The 23,390-nt window shown below is 35.8% G+C and overlaps 1 non-coding gene across 1 annotated transcript; it reads right to left on the bottom strand.

The window, feature by feature from the left end:
- Window positions 1–835: 835 nt before the first annotated feature.
- LOC122232313 lies at window positions 836–937 on the bottom strand. Its single transcript, XR_006209646.1, has one exon. It is a non-coding gene; the product is annotated as a U6 spliceosomal RNA (small nuclear RNA).
- Between the last annotated feature and the right edge of the window lie 22,453 nt (window positions 938–23,390).

The following is a 23,390-nucleotide window of genomic DNA, read 5'->3' as shown; positions in this document are numbered from 1 at the left end:
TTAGGATCCAGCTCACTAGTGCTACAGCTTTCTTAGGCAGTGCCCCATCATAACCTAGATCACAAAGCAGAATAAAGGGAAGATTAACACCAAATGGATCAATCATGCTAGTAAAGTTCTTAGAGGGGAATTCCAAGAATTATCTAGTATCTCTTACCAATTAGGAAGGGAGTCCAGTGAATCTTCTGTACTAGAAAGATTTGTTTAGAGAAAGGTAAACCTTTCCATTCCAAATCATCTAAATCAATGCTAAATGTGAGGAAAGATAAGGGTGAACAGGGGAAAGATTACACAAAACATATATTATAAAGTCTAGAGGAAGACCCAAGCCCCAATACTAATCTTAAAACATCTTAAAACACCATTTAAAACATTCTTTTAATTGAATTTTCCAACTATTTTAGAAAAAATGATGTGACTTGCATTGGCTTGCATTTTGCTTTGTGGTTCATCAGTTAAAGCATTAATGGTGTTTTATTTTTAAAAACCTGTGGTTTTCAAATACATTTGTATTACAGGATGTCAAGCTTGGTGTTCTTAAACTTACTTAGAATTATCATCTAAAATGCAGGTGTTTTCCCATGATATAGGGATGAAACAAGATCTTTTTGATCTAACAAAATTTTACTACAAAATTTATTACACTTTTACTGTAAATGGATTAACGATGCAGTATTTGATTGACAACAGCAAATCAGGAGTAGCTGATTAATAGTGGGGGAAAACCAGGAGAAATTTGTTATATGAATGCAAAAATCTTTGTACATCAGAGATGTCTGTTTACCATTGTGAAGAATGAATGGGACTTCACAGAGGTATTTGGGTGGGGATGGGAAATAGTAGCATTAAGTTGTTCTTTCAACAGGCTCTTGCCTTATGCAGGGGCCATGCCAATCTCCGTATCATTCCAATTTTAGTATATGTGCTGCTGAAGCAAGTGCTAGCCTCTTCTTTCTTCAGGTAAGATACACCAGAAACCATTGACTGAAGAATTATTTTAGATTTCTGATACATTCAAATTCTAAGTATTGATTGATAGGTGTGCTTTGGAAACTTCAGACTCCTTTCTTCCTATTTCAATATTCCCTACTCCATGTAACACCTCCAAATTAACAATATTTGATGACAATCAGTATTACTTTTTAGAACTAAAGGATTTCTGTTCTTTAAATTAGCTTTAAGAATCAGGATTAAATGTACCTTTTTCCTTTCCAAAGTTAACTTAGTTTTGCTAGAAGATGCTCATATATACTTAGGGTTGATACTGATTAGGACTGAGATCTGTTGTGGCAATGGTGAAATATATTCAGCACAATTTTATACCCAGTCACATTACTCTGTTAAGCAGAATTTTAATACAATAAATAATCCATATTAGAAGAAAGCTAGTCAGTCCCTCTATAGGAAACCAGCATGTTTCCTTACAGGTATTAAGAGAAGAAGGAAGTTGTCATGTACATACCACTATTTTTCTGCTCTGCTTCCTAAATAGATTTACATGGCTTTTGTCTTTGTTGGTGTTGTGGGAGTTGTGATGATTAATTAGGATGCAAAATTTGTTGAGACTGATTTCCTTTTAATAGGGGGATAAAATAATTTAAGCCTATTTATAGTTCCTAGAATTTTTATATCATGGTCTACATGACTATAAATTTATTGGAGAAAGTCTCTTGTATTTCATCACTCTTTAAAAAATATTTTCTCTGTCTTAAAAGACCATTTTCAGAAATATTCCTTATCCTTATTTAATGTTTTCCCCCAAGTTACTTTAGAACATGTCATGGAGTCAGTTCTGTGGAGATGTTAGCTGCAAGTGAGGTCTGGGGCAGTGTGGTTAGACACACAGCCAATTGGTACTTAAAAGAATGATATCTTTTTAATTAACTGGTTTCTACCTCAAATTATTATTAAAAATAGGCTGCTAAGGCAAAAAACAATCAGGGAAGAAATTATAGTGGACAACAGTTGCCATGAGGTCAGAAAATCTTTCGTTCTCAAAGTTGTCATTTATAAGTACTGTGGACAACACATGTTCTTCTGATCAATTACTTCCCAAAGGAAAGTCTACATATTTAGGCTCCCAATTCCAGACATTCTTTCTTCAACATCTTCTGAAGTTGATTCTGGTACCAAACCAAAAAAGATTGTGGGTTCAAACTACTAGGAAGTAATTAGGCGTTGATGGACTGTACCGTCTGCTGGCATTATGGAGGATGAGGGCCTTGGAGCTGAGATCTTCGTTCCCAAATTCAGTATGGCAGACCACCCACAAGATCAGTCTTCTGACAACGCTCAGGAAAATGCCTACTACCAGGGACCATGAGCCAAGGAACAAACTAAGCTAAGCACAGTTTCCTTTAATATAAAATCTCTTTATAAACACACACTCACATATACACACACACAAAGACACACGCAAAGGCAGATATGCATGTACACACACACATAGATCCATATGGATGTGCAATTTATAATTCATCTGATATCCTATCTTTAATCGCCTCCCAAATATGGCCAAGCTAATACAATGCAAGCTATTTATAACACTGGTTTCAGAAACCAGGTTGCATGCTAGTATCATGGAGAGTGATTCACTATGCTCAGAGAGGATGCCAGCTTGAGTAAGAAAACACTGTTTGTTTTCAAGAAGCTTAGAGTTTAGCATGTACCAAAGAAGAAATTTTTTCATGCACTGATGAAGATAATATGTATACACTCCAAAGTAAAATTAAAATAATCACTTAAAGGAAGTATAAGGTGTTTAAAGTGCTCAAAGGTGAGTGAGATATACCTATTTGGCTTTGTCATCCTTATTAATACAGCATACATAATTTAACTGTGAAGCATAGCAAGGCACTTAAAATGCAATCTTATTAAACTAATATACTTGTTTTCTATATGTATATAATGCCATTCATAAAATACTTTTATTAATAGTATGTGACTATTACTATAACAAACTCTATCCATATATTGAATGTTCTAGTGTATATTAGGCATTTTATTTATTATTAGATGCTCAAATATTTTTGAATGAATGAATTAAATGCTGGAAATGGAATATCAACCAAAGAACTGGCTTGATTCCAAAGCCCTTGCTCTTTTCATCACAAAATGCTACCTTTCTAAATCAGTAGTCTCAATCTTGGCTACACGTTGGAATCATCTAGGGAGCCAGGAAAAGTACTGATGCCTAGGTGTCATGTCCTAAAATTCTGATTTAAGTGGTCTTGGCTACAGCCTAGGCATCAGAATTTTTTAAAGCTCCTTAGATGATTCTAATGTGAAGCTAAGGTTAAGAATCATTGCTCTAAATACAGTCTTTTGAGATAAAAATATAGAAGCTCTTATTGGCTAGACAAGAGCTGTAACAATTTAAATAAGAAACACACCATTTTAGCACAGTGTTTTAGGATGAATTCAGATCATCTGTATGAAATTAAACACTTTTAAATATCAGGGCTTTATAAATGCAAGGGGTAGGTGGTGCAATCAAGAAGGTTCTTTAATGTTAAAAAGGCAATACCTCAACCAAAAGGTAGAGATATAGTCAGGTAAATAGCACCAGCATTAACAAATTATAATTAATTTATATGACTTCCTATAGAAAAATATATGTGGTAATTAGGCACAAGAATGGCTTTCTGTTATTTAAAAATTTTACAAATGTCTTAAGCAATGTATTTGTAAGATTTGAAAAGTTTACGTAAATTCTTGGGTCCCTCCATCCATACTTGAGCCTGATGTACAAAGGCTCAGACCTATTCACAGTTCCCTGCAGACCTATTCACAGTTACTCCCTTTTATCCAATGAAGCATGTTTGGATCATATATGAAGTAACTGCATACTAGTAAATTTATTGTCCAACTTACAAAAAAGCCACACGAAGGAGGGAAATTCTGAGACCTGTAATGTGGTCACTGCTAACTCAGCCAAAACTAACTTTTTGATATCTTTATGTTCTTAACATCTGCATTTTGCTCAGTCTCCAGAGTAGTAGTAGAGGTAATATAGGAGACAGATGAGAAAAAATGGAGGAAAAACAGCCCTCCAAAAACAGTATAATAAATTATTATAATGTATCTTCATTAATCATGCTCAGCAATGGCTTCAATTATTTATTTTTCAGTGGAGGTTTAAGGGTGAGTGAGTGAGGCTTTCTTTCAAGCTGCTTTATGATTCTTTGAAAATCTGAGATGGAAAAAATTCTCAGGCCTTAGCACTGGGATCCTAATTTAAGTCTCATTCCTATTGAAGCCAACAAGAAGGAACAGCACAGAGGTATCCCACACCTTGGAATGTATAAATCTATTTTAATTGATACAAGGAATCAGGTCATTGTCTTCCCTAAACTAACTTGGCCCTATTTTTTCTCACATTTTAGAAATGATATTTATTCTAAGGAACACAAATAGCTTGAAGAAACTCTTTCATAAAATTATGCTTCAGCAGTAGAAATATTCTCTTCCTGAACCATCTACACCAGCGTCACTACACAGTAGAGTGAAGCTGCTTATTCCAGGATCAGTGCAAATTATCTCTTCAGTTTTCATGGTTTTGCACCAGACTTCAACTTCTAGTCACAACATGACTTGAATAGTTTGAAAATAAGCCCTCTCTCTCATGCCAGCTGAGGGTGGCCTTTTCTGGAAGCCCACAAAAGATGGAATGTCTGAGATCCTAAAGGTTTCTCTTTGGAGTTTTAAGACAGTCCACACTTCCTCAAAGATGGTGCCAAATTCACCAAACTTTTCATAAGTCTGACCCAAATTGTAGACTGTGCACAGGGCCAATCACCAAGCCAAACTCATCTGGTTCAAATGTATAATTTCATTTGTAAAACTGGCTGTATCTGGCAAAAGGAACAGTAGAGCTAGGCACTGATATACAGCATGTGAGACCAAAGCTGGAGATACACACAGGTCTAGCAGGAAAGGAGCGTGAAATGGGCCTAGAGCTCCAGAATGGAGGAAAGTCAAGCAGTGACTGGTAAAGATAATACATATTTCCATAAAACTTTGCTTATTTTCTTCAACTTTAAGAAAGCTGAACAGACAAATAATAACTGATGCTATCATCACCCCAAATACTTTACAACTGTTATAAACTGGAGTTCTGCTTCAAATGGCTGAGACCAAAAAAAGAAAATATAGCCAAGAGTCTAGAAACATTGTCTTGGAAATGGTATGGGTGTATTCTAGGCAGAGGTAACATGCAAAAGGGACCTGGTAGTTTGGGATAAAAGGTTAAAAAGTTGAAAACAGTGAGAACCTGGAGTTCTATTTCATCACATCTGGTGACCACATGTTCCCTTATTTTGGGATACAGAAGCAACAACTTTTCTCTATTTAATGAATATTTTCAGTGTTTCCAAAATTCACATTCCTCATGACAACATCCACAAAAGAAAGGGAGAACCCCTGTACCCTGAAACATGCCATTGCTCAGGTTAACTCTTCTTCCTCCTCTTTGTTACAATCATCATCATCATCTTAGCCATTGGCTCAATGTAAATGAAGATGATTGAGTCAGGAAGCCACAAGTAAGGGACAAAGTTTTTAAAATAAAGATCATCACTGGTATTTACCCAAAGGAAATGAAAATACTCATTTGAAAATATATATGCATCCCTATGGTTACAGCATTATTTACAACAGTCAAGATATGGAAGCAATCTAAGTATCCATCAATAGATGTATGGATAAAGATGTGGTATATACATACAATGGAATATTACCCAGCCATAAAAAGGAATGAGATCTTGCATTTGTGACAACATTGATGAACTTAGAGGGCATTGTGCTGAAGTAAAATAAATAAGTAAAATAAATCAGACAGAGAAAGACAAATACCACATGATTTCACTTATGTGTAGAATCTAAAAGACAAAGCAAACAAAAAAAGCAGAAACAGACCCATAAATACAGAGAACAAACTGGTGGCTGCCAGATGGGAGCGGTTGGAGGGATGGGTAAAATGGGCAGAGGAGAGTGAGAGGTACAAGCTTCCAGTTATGGAATGAGTAAGTCTCGAGGCTGAAAGATACAACATGGTGAATATAGTTAATGATACTGTAATTTGTAGTACTGTATGGTGACAGATGGCAGTTACACTTGTGAGAATAGCATAATGTATAGAGTTGTTAAATCACTATGCTGTACACCTGAAGCTAATGTAACATTGTGTGTCAAATACAACAAAAAAAAAAGAATTTAAAGAATTCAGACTTCACACCATAATAACAGGGAACAAACCAAAAAAAAAAAAAAAAAAGAGAGAAGAAAAACGTGCTAAGAACTTAACCTTAGGGAACACAGGACCTAAAGACTTAAAGTCAGAAAGAAACTAGAATAGTTTACTTTTAAAAAGGAAAGGAAAACAAGAAGTAAAATTATAATGAAAACAACAGAAATTTTGTTGGAGGGGTTGAGGTTCGGGGAAAATCAAGTGTCAAATGTGGGGAAATATTCAAGTATGATGATGCCCAAGACTACTCAAAAGTCTTGGAAATTTGACATTTTCTGGAGACCACAGTGCTGTGGTAGAGGCATTCTTCAGTGAATGGGCAAGCATATAGGAAATTAGACATGGTGGCAATATCTATTCTTTGGCCTGCTGTCTTAAGAATGCTATTTGGGAAGAAATGGGAAGCAATCACTGGAGGAAAATAAAGGGTAGAGAGTGGATTTTTATTTTTAAAAATTTATTTATACCATGGAGTAAACCAATCAGTAGAGAGGCAGTGGGAATAGGAAAATATGGCAAGATTAGGACTGGTTAGTGAAAGGGAAACTCCTGTTTTGAGATCAGAAGATTTCATGTAGAAATTTTGAGGATTAAAAGAGAAATTAAGGGGGTTCTTAGCTAATGAGCTGTGTTTCTGTAAATAAGTAGGGAACCAAGCCATTTCCTGTGGTGGTAAAAGTAAGATAGAAAGTTGTAACTACAGATCAGCCAGTGGAATGGCCAATGCTGGAAATAGGAAACAATGAGTTAGGTGTAAGTAAAAGGATTTATGAATAGTATGAAGTCTCTAAATGATCTTAGGAAACATAAGTTTGTAATAGAGCCAAATTACATGTGTCTCCCCCAAACAGTTGACAGTCTAGGTATATAGTGAAGAAGGCACATGTTTTGATTAATCCAGATTTGATAATTGATGGAACAGACAGGATAAAAAGACAAAAGAATTCAGAGTAGTCTGTAAAGTAGAATGAAATGTACTGTAGTCTCAGCTTAGGAATCCCTAGGAAAGAGACAGAACTAAGAGAAAGAGACATAGAGCTAAGCTAAGACATAAAATCTCTGATCATTTCCGAGCTTTTATTCAAAAAATGCCTTTACTTCCACTCCCCATATTTAACCCAGAAATTATGCTTCCAGAAATATATCTGACAAATAATCCCATATATATTCAAAGTATATTCGCTGCAGCATTGTCTATATTAGCAAAAACTGGAGATAACATGAATTTCCACTAATAGCGATCTGGTAAGTAAATTACAGTGCAATGAAATAATGGAATCCTAAGCAGCAATTAAATAGAATGAGGCATATCTGCATGAACTGATAGGCAACAACTCCAACATGTGTTAAATGAAAAAGCAAGATGTGAAACAGGTGTATTGTGTGCTACCATCTGTATAGAATTAAAGGAATGGGCATGTACACACACACACGTACATAATATCTCTGGAAGGACAGAGAAAGTCTGGATATGGTAAATGCCTCTGGAGATGGGGCTATATGGCTGGCAGTAATGGTGAAGAAGACATACTCTCACCTTACCAAATATATGTTATATTTTTTCATTTTTTATTACATACCCATACAATTGCCTGGACAAAAAATGTTTACAAAAGTTACATGCCATCATTGTATGCCATCCCCATTAGTGGTGAGGGCCAGTAGGGTAACATACTTAAATAAATTTGTGCTGGCTTTTACCTGAGTCCTTCTGGACTAGTCAGTTTTTAGTTATATGAGATAAAATGAGATAATTTAGTATAGGCAATATTTTTTATGTCCTGAACCAGCAAGACCTAGGGTTCAAAAAATAAAGCTATTTCTGATAAAATGGCATGCAGAAAAGACATTCATGTTGAATTGTCCTACTGACAAATGCTAAGCTGAAAGAGAATTCTATAGAAACACCCATCCACTTTCTTCAGAACTTCAGGAATAGAATGAGTTTATAAATAAATGTTCAGGTACAATTCTACTGAAACTTAAATATCATGTTTTGTGCACTAAAGCTTTCTTGATTAAGATTTTTTTATGGCTTAAGGAAAAACTTTTTTTTAAACATCTCTTAGGGTATACTTGGCTATGAGAAAATGCACCTCATAAGTAGTAAAATTTGTCAGTACTTTTCTTCCTTCATAGCAAGCTACAGTCTTCAGCTGCTTTGTATATAGACAGCACCTACATTTCAACCTTATTTCTGAAGAGACATATGCAAGGCTGTAACCCATACCTTGCCAAATAAGTCTGTACAGAATCCAGAGTCATCTTATTTGGTGGGATATTTCAAAAGTTCTATACAGAGCAGGATGATATAGACTGTAAGATGGAGAAATATATCTGACAAATAATCTGACAAATACACCTGGGGATAGCCTAAAACAAAGTATAATGTGCAACACAAACAGCTTTTGTAATGCCTAAGTTTTGGTATGTATTCATTTTCAAAACTAATAGCAATTACTGCCAAATCCCACATTGTTGTCTGTGCTGATTTATACTGTGGTGGGGTGGGTGTGTAGGGAGGAGAAAAAGAAAACTACAGAAGCAAGAGAGAGACTTAATTTTTTAAGTTTATTTATTTATTCTGAGAGAGAGAGACAGTGTGTGAGCAGGGCAGGGGCAGAGAGAAAGTGAGCAGGGTAGGAGCAGTGAGAGAGAGAATCCCAAGCAGGCTGTGGGGCTCAAACTCATGAACCACAAGATCATGAGCTAAACTGAAATCAACAGTCAGACATTTAACCAATAGAGCCAAATATTAGGTCTCGAGTGTCTTCTTCTCTAGCTTACTAGAAATCTGATTATTTTGAACCATTTTAGAAGGCTGTAGCCAAGCTCACATAAAGCACACCTGAGCTCTGGCTGCCAACTCAAAAGGTGAGCCATAGGTTGAAAAAGAAACATGGACAGCACTGCTTTCCCTGTTTATAATAAACACCCTTATGCCTCTACAACCTAAAATGTCACTTACCCCTTTTGTACCTCCTAGAGAGCTACACATTCTTCCAACTTTGGGTCAAATGTCCTTTATACAGTGCTCTCCCTGCTTCTCCAGGCATTACACAATGTGTTTTTACAGAGCTATTACAGCACTTCTCACAGAATTTGGTAATAAGAATTTATGTCTGTACCTATAATGATAAATATCTGCTTCAATATTGGGCTATGAAGTCCATGAAAACAGAGGCCTTGTCTTTTCATTTTTGAATCCCCAGCAGATGACAGTGACCTGGCAGGCCACAATCTCTCTCAGCTTCAGTTTCCTCATATATAATGCAGAAAGAATAATTTCAGTCTTGAAGTGTTATTGTAAGGATTAAAAATAATACATGCACAATGTGGAGAAAGGAAAACCAACAGGAACTCAAGACTAGGAAAATTCTTAGTAAGCATATTCTACTCTGGGTGGTCATATTTTTTCAGTCAGCTTTGGGAGCAGAGAGAGAGGACAGAAGGAGCAAAGAGGAGCTTAGAGAAGATGAACCAGACATACAGCGAGAAGCAGGAATAGAAAATGGAATGAGGTCATCCTTGGCTCTCCCTATAGCTTTCTAATTCTAAGTTCCAGTCTTTCTGAGGTCCACTTGCATTCTTTAGCATTAAAGGAAATGGTTTTAAGCATAACATGTTCAAGAAAGAAAAATTTTTATCAATTGTTAAGTGATGAATAGCTTCCAAAGAGAACAGAAACAGAAGTAGTAAACTTGGAGGAGTTTATATCAATGATGTTTATATCGTATCTCTTGGATGTCTTGTGATACATGCATGAGATTTTTATATAAGACATACAAGAGGAATCTAGAGGCCAATAAATCAAAGTTGGACATTTAACCCTCTTGTCAATCTGCATACTCCTCCTGGGTGATTCAATATATACCCAAAGTACCACTACATAGGTACTTTGGTGTTCACACCTTCATCTCCAACCCAAGCATACAACTTGTGCTCCAAAGTTTCATTTCCATCACCTGAAGTAGCTGAATATAATGGCCTACAGGCATCCCTGTCTCAATATCATTAAATACTAATCTTAATATATCTCCAAATACCATGTTCTCCTCCAAACATGTCCCTCTACCTGCATACCTGGTTTCAGAACATGGATGCCACCACTTGATACCCAGTCTACTTAGCTGGAAAACTGTGGTTCATTCTTGACTCCCTAATTTTCTTCCCTCACTACACTTAGGAGAGCAATGCTGCACACATATAAAGACAAAGGCTTAAAATTCTGACAGGCCTAGATTTTGGTTCTGCCACTTATTAGTTATGTGACTTTGAAAACACTATGTCCTGTAATTCATTATCTTTATTTGTAAAGTGGGACTATTAATGCCTATCTTAGAAGAGTGTTTAACAACTAGATATAATGTACACAGAGTTGCAGATTCCAATCCCTAGTACCTGGACATGACTTTATTGTGTCATAGAGTAGACAACGGTTTGTTTATAAGTTCCTACCAGACTTTAAGCTATTTGAGAAGGGGACCCTAATATTCTCTCTGATACTTTGAATTGAACGAAGAGTAGCATAGTTTTTCCTAAAAGGTTTGAAACTCCATGTCAAAATAGAATAAAAGACACAAGAAACCATGGCAGAGTAGATAAGAATTTATCTTTTTAGGCTTTATATATATATATATATATATATATATATATATATATATATATACATATATATACATGTATATATACATATATATACATGTATATACATATATATACATATATATACATACACATACATATATATATATATATATACAAAAATATATATATATTTACATATATATGTAAGGCACTTATTTTTCAAAAGCATTTGCAAAAAAGCAGAGAACATTATAAGAAGGGAAAATATGCTATACTTTTCAGAGTGGAAGAAGACTATAAAATATCTTGATAGACAATCTAAATCAGACAGAAATCCTGTAGACAATCAAAAACATGGTTACTATGGAATGTTTGGTCTGGCTAGCTGGGGGGGACGGGATGGTGGGGGAAGGCACAGCCAAGAATTGCATTTCTGTGACTCACTACTCCTACAAAAACGATGGCTTCTGAGAAATACCATTTAGAAAAAAAATGCCTATAATAAAATGTGTGGTGCCATACCAAAAATAACATTCAGAAGGGGAAGCCCTCAATTAATTTTACTTAGAAAACAGAACGTTGAAATCACTGAGAATCTACCTAAAGATTTCAGGAGGTTTATGTGAGCTCATTTGTTCATTTATTGGTTCATTCATTTATTCATTCAACAAATATGTAATAAGTGCCAACTGTAAGCCAAGGCTCTGATAGGTATGGTGGCAAACAAAGCAGACACAGTACTTATATTCAGGGAAGTTACCATTTACAGGAAAGACAGACAAACAAGCAAAAACAATACCATGTAATAAGAATGTACAAAATATATTCTCTACTGAGCATTATGCTAGAATGCTTTGGAAACAGATGGGAAGAGCATTTAACCAATCTAGTGTTAGAAGGAAACACTTTCCTCAAGATGAAAAAGAAGTGGAAAGATTATCAAGTAGTAGGGACAGTTTACGCAAAAACTTGAGGTAAGAAATACCTAAAATGGAGAAAATTTAAAGTTCAAGATGAAACAGTTTGAGATTAGGCTGCAGAGTGGGGTGGAAGTTGGGATATGAAGGATCTAATTTTTTTTAAGGAAGTGAATTGAATTTACATTCAATAAAATGCATAGATTTAAGCTCAAAAGAATTCTGACAAATGTATACATGTGTAACTCACACTCCAGTCAAAATATAGAATATTTTCATTTCCTGGGAAAGTTTGCTAGCATCACTTTATAATCATCTCCTATCTTGCTCCCCTACCTTCTGACTTGGGTAAAAACTGCTCTGCTTTTAATCACTTTATGATTTGGTTTTACTTATTCTACAGTTTCATATAAATATATTTTTCCATATGAACTCTTGGTTTCTTTACTCAACATATCTGTGAAATTTCTCCATGTTGTATGTATTAATAGTTTATTTCTTTTTTATTGCTTACTAGTATTGATTTTATGATATTCTATAATATTGTTTGGGCTGTTTGGCCACTATAAATAAAGTGGCTATGAACATTTATGTACAAGTCTTTTTTGCACATGAGTTTTCATTTCTTTTCAGGAAATACCACAGAAAAGATTGGCTAGGTCATTTGATAAGTATGTTTAACTTTAGAGAAAATGGCAGACTATTCTTAAAAGTGGTCATGCCATTTTATATCTCACCATAAATTTATGAAAATTCTTGTTTTTCCATATCCTTGCCAATATTTTATATTACCAATTTGTTTAATTGTAGACATTTTATAGTTTTGAAATGTATTTCATTATGATTTTAATTTATATTTCCAATAATGACTAATAATGTTGAACATCTTTTTACATAATTGGCCATTTGTATTTTGCCTTTTATAAAATGTGTTTACTTCATTTGCCATTTTAAAAAATTGGGTTGATTGTTTTATCATTAAGTTGTATGAGTTCTTTATATCCAAGTACTTTGTCAGTTATATGTGTTATGAGTACTTTCTTTTAGTATGTTGCTTGCCATTTCACTTTCTTGAGTTTCCCCTTTGAAAAGCGATTGGTTTGAATTTTTGAGGACATCCAATTTATCAATATTTTCTTTTATGGTTACTCATCTTTCTGTTTTCCTATGTTTGTTTCTAAAAGATTTATAGTGTTCATCTTTGCATTTAGGTATAACATCAATTTTGAGTTAGTTTTATATATGGTGTGAAGTAAGAGTTGAAATCTATTGTTTTGTACATTTAGATCACATTACAATTGTTTTGGCATCATTTGTTGAAAATACTATCATTTTCCCATTGAATTACCTTGCAGAAAATCAACTGTTTCTATTGACTTTCTTTCTTAACTATATATTGCATTTCTATGTTTCTATTTTCCTCACTTTCTATTTGGCAACAAGTTCAATTGCTGGCTAATCCCTTAGAATCTGTATAGGTTTGATTTTATGCTTTATTAGTGAAGAGCTATGGAAAACCCAAGGTATTTTGTCAGCCCTTCTAACTTAGTGGGACTCAACCTCCAAACTCTATTGCTTTATGGATCTCCTGAGAACTAGGTATTAGGATTTCTTAAGGCAATTTTATGGTAGGTCTTACTCTAGGGTATGGTCCTTACTTCTAAAATGCCTTTCTGGTGTCTCAGTTGGATGTCAGGGGTGTTATAGAGGCTTCATAGAAAAATCTCTCTACTCTGGCAAAGCTGGAACTTCAATGTCGGTAGGTATTGTTTCACCTCCAATATCTTTGTTAAGCTCTCACACTTATAGCAGCTGGTAGCTATTAAGCTGTGAGTGATTTGTCCTGAGAATATACAGCTCATGGACTCCTCAGTCATGGACTTAAGGTGGTCCATCACAGATTTCTGGGACAGCTCCCTTTCTCAATGATGCCCCACTCACCACTTTCTAACTGCGTCAGTAATCCAGAACTGGGCAATCGTGGGACTCACTTTGTGACTTTTCCTCCTCAAGGATCACAGACTTAAACTGGATATTGTGAACTGCCTGAAAAACAGTTGCCTGATATGTTTTGTCCAGTCTTAGCGATGTTTATGGCAAAAAGTCTAGCTTGGTACCATTTACTCCATGATAGCTAGAAGGTGAACTCTATTTAGACAATTAAGCAGAGAAGTAGAGTATTCTATTTGTACTTTAGAAGGGTCACTCTGCAGTCACAAGTGAATTGGTGGGGAACAGGATTAGGGACAGAAACACAAACATGTGACAGTGGCAGCAATCTTGGTGAAAAATTACTTCTTTAGTAAATATATATTTAGTGCTCACTACATTGTAGGCATGATTCTCATTTTAGTATTAACTTGCTTAATCATTACAAGTCAGGACCAAGTACTAGTGTCATCTCTGTTTCATAGACTGGAAAACTAAGGGACACTGAGAATAAGTAATTTGACCAAGATACATAGTAGGGCTGGAATTGAACCCAGGCTGCCCGACTCGAGTCCATGATCTTTAATACATACAATGCTATGGTAAGAGGCCCAGACTAAAGCAATAGAAATGAGTAAGCTTTGCTTCATGTGCCTGGAAATGATGCGCTTCCCTTTCCAGACATTATTATCAGCAAACATTCTGAGTTTCCAGTGTGAATAAAATGATAACCTCGGCATCTTCGGGGATAAGGAAAGGGATTCAAAGGAGAAAAGATTCTCAGCCTACAGTCTAGATAAAGAATGTTAAAAAGACATGAAATCATGAAATAAGTAATCATCAAATTAATATACTGCAGAGGAACTCCTGAAGGGCTAAGCAGAGCTAAGGAGATCACTGCTATAAGGGACATTTATGTCATTCTCTTTCATATCAGCAGAAGTAGCAGATGGCTTAAGTCATACATTTGGGCTATCAGCAAGACCCAGTTTTCTACAGACGAATGTAAACCACAGTTTTCAAAATATGACTTTTATGGCATGTTTTAATCTTAGTGGTTGTTTGCCACCAAAATTCAGAAGACACCCTTAACTTAGTACACATGACACATTGACCTAAACCCAATGTTCTGAGCTCACAACCTTTCTGAAGGTTTTGATTTTAGCCTCAGCTGCTATTTTTCCTGACCTCTCAAATAAAGTTATTTCAAAATAACAGATATTTTGTTTCATACTTTGACCCAAGAATGGCAAATTTTCATTTTTTTCATACTGTAGGTTTATTATTTCCTAATTAATTTAAGCTCTTTCCCTCAGCATTTGCACCAAAGTGCATTTTTACAGAGAATTTCATGGTCCTTTTTCAATGAAAATTAATTCAGTGTTTTATGCTTTGATTGTTATAACATTAGTCCCATTTTATAGCTGGGGAATTTGGTTTGGAGGCAAATGATTTCATAAATTATAAGGCAAGTTCTCATCAGAGACTTGCTGGCTATTGCTCTCAGGACCATGGCTGACTTTCTATTGTCAAGTGTAACCTATATAAAAATAGACTCTGATTTTATATCTTATAGTCTTTCCTATCTTTGCACTTGTGACTTAACATCTGCTTAGCCCTTCAGGAGTTCCTCTGCAGTATATTAATTTGATGATTACTTATTTCATGATTTCATGTCTTTTTAACATTCTTTATCTAGACTGTAGGCTGAGAATCTTTTCTCCTTTGAATCCCTTTCCTTATCCCCGAAGATGCCGAGGTTATCATTTTATTCACACTGGAAACTCAGAATGTTTGCTGATAATAATGTCTGGAAAGGGAAGCGCATCATTTCCAGGCACATGAAGCAAAGCTTACTCATTTCTATTGCTTTAGTCTGGGCCTCTTACCATAGCATTGTATGTATTAAAGATCATGGACTCGAGTCGGGCAGCCTGGGTTCAATTCCAGCCCTACTATGTATCTTGGTCAAATTACTTATTCTCAGTGTCCCTTAGTTTTCCAGTCTATGAAACAGAGATGACACTAGTACTTGGTCCTGACTTGTAATGATTAAGCAAGTTAATACTAAAATGAGAATCATGCCTACAATGTAGTGAGCACTAAATATATATTTACTAAAGAAGTAATTTTTCACCAAGATTGCTGCCACTGTCACATGTTTGTGTTTCTGTCCCTAATCCTGTTCCCCACCAATTCACTTGTGACTGCAGAGTGACCCTTCTAAAGTACAAATAGAATACTCTACTTCTCTGCTTAATTGTCTAAATAGAGTTCACCTTCTAGCTATCATGGAGTAAATGGTACCAAGCTAGACTTTTTGCCATAAACATCGCTAAGACTGGACAAAACATATCAGGCAACTGTTTTTTAGGCAGTGCAGTGATTGATTTGCTGGGGGAATTGATGCTCTTTATTAGTGCTTTAACTTGGGATAACTGGGATAACTATGCTTGAGGCATATTATCAAAAAAGAGTTCCACTGGTATGTCTCCCGGTAAAGGTAGGTTTACTTGGAGGGGCACTAGGATGACAATAGCACAGGCTAATAAGAAAAGAGAGTAAGATTCACTGTGTTTATAAATTTCCAACTCTCCTCAAGATAAACATGCAATCCAGAGTTTCACATAAGAGACAATGTAATAAAAGTAGCACAGATTTTGGTGAGAGATTAATCCAGATTCAAATTGTTTACCTAATCTTGACCAAGTTATGTGGATTTTCTGAACCTTGGTTTCTTCACCCATTAAAAAAGTTTTAATGACAGTAGTGGGTTCAATGGTAGTCCCCATATGTCTGTGTTCTAACCTCCAGAACCTGTGAATGTAACCTCATTTGGAAAAAGGGTCTTTGGAGATGTAATTAAGTCAAGGATCTTGAGGCATGATTCAGGATTTTCTGAGTGGATGCTAAGTCCAATGATAGTGCCCTCATAAGAGACACACAGAGGAGAGACACACAGGGAGAAGAGAAGGCCATGTGAACTTGAAGGTGGAGATTGGCAGTATTCACAAGCCAAGAAATGCCTGAGCCACAGGAAGCTGGAAGAGGCAAGGACAGATATTCCCCTTAGAGCCTTCGAAGAGAATATGGCCCTGTAGATTCTTTGGTTTTCAACTTCTGGCCTCTATATGAGAATATAGGTGAGTTTTAAGCCACTCAATTTATGGTAACTTGTTATAGCAGGAAATAAACACAATGACCTTACATGATCTTTGTAGGGAATGGACATAGACCAGTACCTAACCCAAGTAAATGTTTATTAAATGTTAACTACTATGGTGATAATACATGATACTTCAAACACAAAGCAATGTTCTTGAAGTTACCGTTTCCCAATATATTTTTTCTTCTTCTACAAAAGGCCATATTTATGATGGGTTATCTTGAAATGTTGAAGGCATACATGGCCACAGGATATCTCATGAACCATGGACCAGGTGTCTTTTACTCTGATATAAGTTTATAAGGTTGGGTGTCCAGGTTACTTCTAAAGATGTTCAAAAAAAGCTAAGGAATCTTAAAGTCTAAGGATATCAATAAACTTCAGTTTCCTTGACAGCTGATAGAAAACTCACTTGCAAGAAGAGGGCGGTCTTTATTCAAGACAAGATTTTAAAAGCCCATTTCAGAGGAGAAGCTATGCTTCCAGCACCTGCATAGAAATAGATATGTTTTAGGTAAGACAAGAGGAAATACTTCTTGATGACTCCCAAAAAATGAAGGAATGAACTAGACAGAAGGTAGAAAAGGCTCCAAGCTCTAAAATCTAACCCTTCCTCCTTAACCCTCTTGAAGAAAACTATAAACAATGAAAAATATGACTCGACCAATTTCCTTCCTACTTCTTTCCCACTCCTCCTACCTGCCCCCCTTCCTTCTTTCCCTTGTCTATTGCTCTGTTTGTAAAAAGTGCAGAGAGACTAGTCTTTAAATCCAGAGTAACCTAAAACTGAAAGAGTGTGTGAAAGTAAGAATGCAAAGGCAAAAAGATACACATGTTATTTCATCTTTGCTTAGATCTAGCCACTAGTTCAAAGTTCAAGTTAGAGTACAAGGGGAAGATATGTGCAAAAGAACTGCTAAAGATTAGGCTGGAGTTTTGATGTTCATTGTCTCTTCATAAAACTCCACTCACCGAACATACAGTTCAACAACTGAAAACATTTTATCCATAAATTTCAAGATTCCTGAAATGAAAATATATTTCTGGGGTGGAAAATTAACTTCTGAGGTGAAAATACTTTTCACATGCAAAAACCTAGTTTTAGAATGTATTTTTTTAGGGAAACATGTATGTCTTGAAAGATTGTTGGTTTTAACTAAGACTATCACAATTGAAACATGGTTATGACTGGTTATAATCAGTTGCAGTAAAATTACTTTATATATGTCCAATGAAAGATTGAATTACCAGCAAAACTACATGCTATACATAATATGACATCTTTGAAACTTATTTCTTCATCAATCTAGGGGGACTGATCACATCAAATATATATCATATTATTAGAGAAGTAGTACATGTTAGAGTGTAAATCTGTGATAAAACACAATTCAGGTAATGTAGGGCTAAATATATATTAGAATTGAGAAAGGCTTTATGTCAGAACAGTAGAATTGAATTAAACATTGAAGAAGATTGAAAGCTATCAGCAAAGTTAAACTTCATAAAGGCAAGTTAGTTAAACTCCCAGGATTGTAAAGATGAGGGCAGTAAGGGAAGAAAGGGATATTAACATTCTTTCACTGAGGATCACATTTGGATGAGCACTCACATGTCTGAATACAGTAACTGTATTTAACATTCACTTAACAAATGGGGAAAATTGCAAATGGGTACATAAAAGCCTAGCAACTATCCAGGGAGATAGAAAAGAGAATAAGAAGTATATTATCTGATACACTTAGGCTCACGAGCAAGGAGCTAAACTGCAGTGGTACACTGAGAAATTAGAAAACATTTTAAAATGAAAATGTCGTCTCCTTAGTTTGAAATTTTTGCCCGAGTGGGTAGATTGGTTAGTCTGGACCCTTTGGAGACTTCTAAGCATTCCGAAATGCCTTCAATGGGTTTAGAATGCCAAGAATGTGCACAAATTTGGTATTTAAAATTCTAGACTTGCATTTGCTAATCCAATTAAGTCTAGCTTTGCCAGACACAGGGGCTGATCTCCACTTCGAATCATGTAGCTAAAACAGAAAAACTCAAAAAAATCTGTCTGAAGAGAAACCTATTTTAAGGCCTAAAATGACTATAAATAATTAAGGTCACTAACATTTCTTTGAGATTTATTATTGCTACAACCTTCAAAATCCTCCCAAAAACATTACATAAAGTGGACAAAATAGGTAGGTATCAGTGTTGCAAATGTATTTTATTTTCTGATCGTTTTTATGTTTAAACTTATATTCATGCCTTTACTCATACATTCCCATTCTTCTCAGAATCACCTATCTTAGTTAGTCCACTTAATTAAATAATCCATTTTTTTATTCAAGTCCATTTCTAGTATTTTTCTATATTTCTAATAAACTCTTTAACTCTCTGCTATGATAGTGTGTATGCTTTATCATTCCAACAAGATGGTAAGTGCTCCAAAAGAAAAGACCATATTATATGGTCTTTTATATCCTCTTGATGCCTAGTTAGACCCTGACTAACATGTGTTGATTTGTTATTCATGAATTCAGTTCTTATCTTAAAGCACTTTTATATTAGCAGATGTTACTTTGCACTATTAGGGAATGTACTTTATAGTAGACTGTATATGGAAATTGGAGTTCTTTAAACAAAGGTGGAAAGATAGGCTTACGTCTTAAAATTCTGAAATCCTTAACTTCCTTTAAACATGGCATATTAATCCCTGAAAGGTCCACAAATCCATATAAAGAAATTTCTAAGAAGTATAAAGCCCACAAGAAAAATAAGTGGAAAAATTAAGAAAACAGGATATTTAAATATAACTTTGGAAGATGGAAAATAGATAATTGAGTGGTCTCTAATTTAACAGAGCAGATAAGTTAAAACTTAAGTGCCAACAGAAAGTGTTGCCAAGTAAGAGCAAAATAGTTTATACTGCAAAACCTAGAAAGGGTCAGAAATTAGAGGCACAAGATATCTATGAAAACAGGGAATGTCCTAGAATGGGATTAGTTGAGAGTGTGAATAGAGACCCTCACTTCATGCTAATTAAACAGAATGTAACAGTGTAGAAATCAAATATCAAACTTCTCAACAACAACGTAAAAAGCTAGATTGGAGAGCAGGAGTCAAAGGTAGGAAAGGCAGAAGACAGGAACACCATTTCTTTTATAAACTTGTACCAATATTTATCTTTTAAACTATGTATATGTATTACTTTGGAGAATAAAATTATGTTATAAAACACCAAAAACAAAGAAAAAAAAGCAGAAAAAAAATTAAGAAACAAGCACATAAATTTTTGAAATCTCCAAATATTGAACATATTACGATTTATACTTATAGTAAAATAATCCATAGGTTAAATGAGTTTTGTTAAAAGGGAGGTTTTCTTGATTTTATAGAGAATTTCCAGATTCCTGATATTTCCAGAGAAGGGACACCATGATAAAGTTCTGATCTAACACATAAACCAGATGACATTATGTCCAAATCCTCCAGTCCAATGATTTTCTTACACAGAGTCAAGCCACAATCCTTAAAACGACCATCACCATTCTGGAAAAGCTGCACCCCAACCTACCTGACCTCATGTCCAAATCTTTCCCTTTGCTCATTCTACCCTAGCCCTGTGGTCTTTCTTGTTTATTGACTGCACCAAGAACATTCTGGTGCAGAGCTTTTGCATTTGTTGATTCCTCTGTTTGGAATAGTCTTCTCTCAGATATATCTGTGGATCTCTCTTCATTTCTTTCAGATCTCCTCTGAGACAGAGGGATCCCCTGACCACTGTATATAAACTAATACCTCCCACCTCTCACATATACATATCTCCCTTTAATACTGTTTTATTTTTCTTCAAAGCCCTTTTATCACCACTTGAGCTGATAAGAATGCAATGAGGGTTGAAGTTGAACAAATAGGAAAAAATGAGAGAACTCTAGAAAGCAAAGGAAACAAAGTTAAAGAGGTAAGCATGTGCAAGAAATTTTTTTTTTTAATTTTTTTTTTCAACGTTTTTTATTTATTTTTGGGACAGAGAGAGACAGAGCATGAACGGGGGAGGGGCAGAGAGAGAGGGAGACACAGAATTGGAAACAGGCTCCAGGCTCCGAGCCATCAGCCCAGAGCCTGACGCGGGGCTCGAACTCACGGACCGCGAGATCGTGACCTGGCTGAAGTCGGACGCTTAACCGACTGCGCCACCCAGGCGCCCCGCATGTGCAAGAAATTTTAAGGGACAGTGAACAGACCTATCCAACTGATGCTGGAATTACATTTGAGAGGTGAAGATGAGAAAATTAGTAAAACAGTTGTGGTCAAGTTCTGGAGACTCTTTATGTCTTAAATAAGGAGATGCATTTGGAAATTTTCAATCAGGATTTAATATGAAAATACTTTAGTCATATGAACTCATAGTAATAAGTAGGATAGCTTAGGGAAGAAAGAGGTTGGAAGCCTAGCAACCAGTTATCAGGCAACTGCTCAGATAGGGGTAATGTCAAATATAATAGAAAGGATGAAAAGAATCAGGACTTCATCACCCAGTGTAAAAAAGAATCAGGACTTCATCACCCAGTGATCAAAGGATTATAAAGTTTAAACTTTGGATATATTAAGAAAGTAATGATGCCAAAGACTGGAATAAGTATGTCAAAAGACAGAGTCATATTTGATAAGTAAGTTGAAAGTGTGATTCTGATGCTAATTGTATTTTGGGATGACATTGAGGTTTTAAAGAGGGAATTATTTGCTGGAAAATATAAATACAGAAAAAAATCAGGGCTATAAATACAGATAGGGAAATTTATCTGTTTAGAAATGATAATTGTAGTGAATGAAGACTTCTGGGAAAGACTGTAAAGAGAGGAGAATACTTCAGATTTCACCTTGGGAAATGTCACCGTGGGAAATGGGGGGCAGAAAGAAGAGTCAAGAAGGCAGAGAAGAAATTGTTGGAGAAGTGGATGAAAAATTTGGCTATTATAATGGCATGGAAGCTAGAAAAAAGGAAAATTTCTTAAAGAAAGTGATGCTGTGTGGTTTTAAATGCTGTATAAAAGTCAAAGGGAATAAATGAAAAAGCTTTGAGGTAATCAAGGTTTTAGATTCTGAAAAAAACAGAAACAAAAACAAAAATGAGTTCAGCAGACCCTTTAACATTGTCTGAGACTTAATTTCTCAAGTTTCCACAATAACATATTACTCTTCAACTCTAAAAAATGGTGATTTTAATGTTGACTTGATAGAGTTGTTATAAGAATTAAATAAGTTACCATACAAAAATATAAATGGCAGGGTGCCTGGGTGGCTTAGTCAGTTAAGCATCTGATTCTTGATTTTGGCACTGGTCAAGATCTCATTGTTCATGAGTTCAAGCCCCATGTCAGGCTCTGCGCTGACAGCAGAGAACCTACTTTCTATCCCCCTCTCTTTGCCCCTCCCCTGCTTGTGCATCCTCTCTCTCTCTCTCTCAAAATAAATAAACTTTAAAAAATTATAAAATAAAACAAAATAAAATAAAATAAAATATAAATGGCAAATCTGTGTTGAGATCAGATTCTGGACAAGCGGATAGACACAGTCATTAGATAAATGTTCTGATTATCTACTGTTGTGTAATGAACCATTCAAAACTCAGCAGCCTACAGGAAACACAAATGTTTCATTATTATTCTCTCTCATGAGTCTGGGAGTTAATTGGGCTCAGCTAGACAGTTTGTGCTCAGGTTATCTTATGTGGTTACAGTCATACAATGGCTGGGGACTGGAGTCATCACATAAGCTGGTAATCATATAATCTGAGACCTCAGCTGGGATATTGGCCAGAACCTATACGTAGACTCTCCATATGGCCTGGGGTTTCTCATAGCATGGCTCCAAAAGAGAGCATCCCAAGAGGAAAAGAGATAGATCATCTTATAAGATCTGGCCTTGGATATAATGTGGTATCATTTCTGCCATATTCTGTTTGTTAAAGGCAAATCATTAAGCTTAGCCCTTATTCATGGGAAGACTAGCAAAGAATTTGTGGATGTGTTTAAAGCTCCCACAGTAAATGACTTTCTTTTAAATACAGCCCTGCATGTTTAATGTAAATTCATGCCTCAGTAGAATTATCTACTCTTACAAAGACCTTGGGGGAATTCTTTTCGATATCTAAATCTGTGAATTTTAAATCTATATATTCTAAATGCATACTATATTTAAATATATAGGTTGGAGGGAAGATGGCGGCGTAGGAGGACGCTGGTCTCACCGGCGCGTCCTGCTGATCACTTAGATTCCACCTACACCTGCCTAAAGAACCCAGAAAACCACCAGAGGATTAGCAGAACGGAGTCTCCGGAGCCAAGCGCAGACGAGAGGCCCACGGAAGAGGGTAGGAAGGGCGGCGAGGCGGTGCGCGCTCCACGGACTGGCGGGAGGGAGCCGGGGCGGAGGGGCGGCTCGCCGGCCAAGCAGAGCCCCCGAGTCTGGCTGGCAAAAGCGGAGGGGCCTGACGGACTGTGTTCCGACAGCAAGCGCGACTTAGCCTCTGGGAGGTCATAAGTTAACAGCTCTG

Source organism: Panthera tigris, chromosome A1 (genome assembly GCF_018350195.1).
Source record: "Panthera tigris isolate Pti1 chromosome A1, P.tigris_Pti1_mat1.1, whole genome shotgun sequence".
NCBI classification, from domain to species: domain Eukaryota; kingdom Metazoa; phylum Chordata; class Mammalia; order Carnivora; family Felidae; genus Panthera; species Panthera tigris.
The sequence above is the reverse complement of the archived record's forward strand: the minus strand, read 5'-3'. Positions and strand labels throughout refer to the sequence as shown.